The sequence below is a fragment of the Mesitornis unicolor genome, unplaced genomic scaffold, assembly GCF_000695765.1.
Source record: "Mesitornis unicolor isolate BGI_N332 unplaced genomic scaffold, ASM69576v1 scaffold36563, whole genome shotgun sequence".
Classification (NCBI taxonomy): domain Eukaryota; kingdom Metazoa; phylum Chordata; class Aves; order Mesitornithiformes; family Mesitornithidae; genus Mesitornis; species Mesitornis unicolor.
The window spans coordinates 4,870-8,042 of NW_010173327.1; positions in this window are offsets into that span (position 1 = coordinate 4,870).

Consider the following 3,173-nt stretch of genomic DNA (forward strand, 5'->3'; position numbering starts at 1 on the left):
TGTGTTTGGAGTCCTTGACTGAGCACTCGGGGCTCCTGGTGTTGGGCAGTCGCTGGAAAACTCTTGCTGAGGCCTTTTCTGTGGCCTCTCGTTGTCGTTTGGAGGACTGTGGGAAGCAGGGCTTCGATTGGAGCAGCCCAGGATTAACTCTGGTTGCAGGAAGGTGTCTCAGAGGATGGGTTTAATTGCTTTGGTATTTTTACACATTTTTGTCCATCTCTGTGATTGACACCAGGTTTACTCCTTGTCTTGCCGCATGCGGGCATGGTCTGCTGGGGACAGGGGTGCCCCGAGTTGTGTCTGAAACCTGTGCAGCCTCACAAACCCCCCGGTCCTGAGGGCTCTCGGCCTCTCGTGGTGCTGACAGAGGCAGAGCAGCTCAGTCTGCTCCTGAAGGCCCTCGCTCCACTTCACAATGCAGAGCAAAGAAAACCAGGCTTGGGCTAATTGAGCCGAAAACATAACATTACAATTTGTAGCTGATTAAATCTTTCAAACAATATTTATGTTAATCTTCTTCTGATTTATTTTCTTATAATGCCTGGGCTAGGAGATAGTCCAGTGCTTGGGAAGCGCTTCCAGATGGAGCACAGTTCTCCTCGCCAGCTGCTCGGGGCTCGGAGCGGGGATTTGTCACTCGCTGCCAGGAGAGGTGACCGCGTCCGGCCCGGCCGCTCTGTGCGCAGGGGTCTGAGCCGCAGCTCCCGGTTGTGCTGCAGGGATGAGCCCGCTGTGACAGGAGGGGCTGTGACCACGCGTGGGAGGGGGCGTCCGTGTGTCCGGGCTGGGCTGCGCTGCCTCCCGCACCTCGCGTCCCCAGCCCAGGACGTTGCTGTGGCGAGCAGAGGCCGCTGTGAACGCTCCTCGCAGTGATGCCCGAGATCCGCGGGGCTGTAGCGAGCCTCGGTTTCCTCCCGCTCGCTGTGCTCGCAGACCCCTCGCTTTGTCCTGCGGAACTGGCTGCATCTGGTGCCTGGCGCATCTCCACAGGACGCTGATTTAAGGAACTGCTCTGTAGAAGTGAGGATGACGGAGACAGAAGGGACCTTGAGGCCATCTGGAGCGTCTGCTTCCCCGACACATCCCCTCTCCCGTTCGCCCCAGACACATTTGTCAGGTTTGCTCGCAGCTCCCTGTGCTGCTGCTGCTCATCTTCCTGTTTACCAGTTCCTTAAAGATATATTTATTGGGACTGGAATTTTTCAGGGGCTTAAAGGACACGTGGTCTGTGCACGCCCATCTCTGCTCTTTCTTTCCTCCCTTTTTCAAAAGGCTGCAATTTACCCTTTCTGCCCTTGACACCTTGGCGGTGGCTGTGGGGCGAGTCCCTGGGGAGGGTCTGGGGGCAGCGCAGGGCGCGGTGGGGACGTGATGGGGACGGTGGGGAAAAAACTGCACCCTGAGCAGCTGTGCTTGCAGGGAGAACCGCTCCGGAGGTCAAGGGGTTTCCACTGCGGAATTGTTAAATTAACTATTCATTTAATTATACTTTGATTAAATTAGATCTTCTCTTTTTTTTTTTTTTTTAATTTCACCAGCAAATGATTCTCTGCATAATTAATGCTGGCTGATTCTGCTAATTCACTTAGTGCTGTGCAGGGGACGGAGGTTCTGGTTGTGGTCTGAGCCACGCGCTGACTGTGGCAAACGGTGTTCAGGGTGAGGCGGTGGCCGCTGCGTGGGCAATGGGGCGGCCGTGCCAGAGGAGCAGCAGGAGCGTGGCACAGCTTGACCCTGCTTCCCACAACCAGACCCCAAAGCGTCCCCTGCTTCCCATGATCAGACCCCAAAGCATCCCCTGCTTCCCACGATCAGACCCCAAAGCATCCCCTGCTTCCTGGGATGGACCCCAAAGCGTCCCCTGCTTCCCATGATCAGACCCCAAAGTGTCCCCTGCTTCCCAGGACCTGTGTGCGCTGCTGGAGCTGTCATTGCTGTGGCTGATGAGCCGTCTCCTGGTGAGAAACAAATTTAGTTAACCTTAAATTAGTCAGGAGAATGGGAGACTCTTCATTGAAAAGATGTCATTCAAACCATTGCACCTGAAATTATCCCCACTGGAAATGCAGCTGGAGATGGTAATTAATTCCTCGCGCTCCCGTATTAATTCTGCAGCCGCTCTGCTCCGGTGAGCTTTGCCGAGCGGTGCTGGGCAGCCCGGGCCCCGCTGGGCTCTGGTTTGTGCCCATCGAGAGTGAGCATTCGGGTTTCCCATGGTGTGTGGCTGTGTCCTTTGAACGCCCCTCAGACCCTCGGCAGCTTCCCGAGGCGAGGATGAGCGCTGCCCTGCCTCAGGTGTCTGAAGGGACCAGAGACGGCGAATCCGCAGGGATTTAATCACCAAAGATCATCTTTTAACAACAGCGGTGCAAGCAGGACAGTTGCTTTAATTATTCTGAGCGCATTTGCCCCAGATCCTGTGCCTGTTGCGCGGTGTCCTGGTGCGGGGCACGGCGCTGCGGTGCTGGGCGCAGAGCACGTGTGGCTGCACTTGTGCCGCCCGTGGTTAACGCTGCTGCGAGAAACCTCTTCCAAATGATTCCAATTAGGCTCGCACGTCTCTTTGTAATCTGGATCCCTGTTGTGCTGTCAGGCTCAATTCAAATTTAATTTGCAGAAGGTGTATATCGGGCAGCTTTTTACTTAGCGCAAAACTGAGAGGAGGAGGATAACATTGATGGAAAAAATAATACAAGTTCATATTCTCCTTACCTTAAGGAAGGAAAAGAGATGCCAGAAAGCTTAGCCAAATTTACATTTTAATGGGAAATGTTACGACTGCCTGCTCCAGGAGGCACAAATTGCTTTCTGGATGGGACCCTGACTTTATACCAAAGTGCAGGGAATTAAATCCAGCAGCCCCTGATGAGATGAGAGGGATCTCTGAAACGCAGCCGCTGCCACCAGCGCGATGTGAGGACGGGGCCAGCGCTGCTGGCGGTGCTGTCCCCATGTCCCCATCCCGCTGGGACAGACGAACGTGGCTCTGGGGGCTGCAGGTGTCGCACAGGGGGGGACGTTTGCAGGGAAAAGCCTGCGTGTGCCCAGCCCCGGGGCGCCCCGACAGCCGACGCTGGGGTCCCTGCCCGCTCCACTCATTAATTGTCCTCATCAGAGCTGCTGACAGCTCCGCGGTGCCAGCGGGGCCTCAGACCTGCACGCAGGGATGAAAA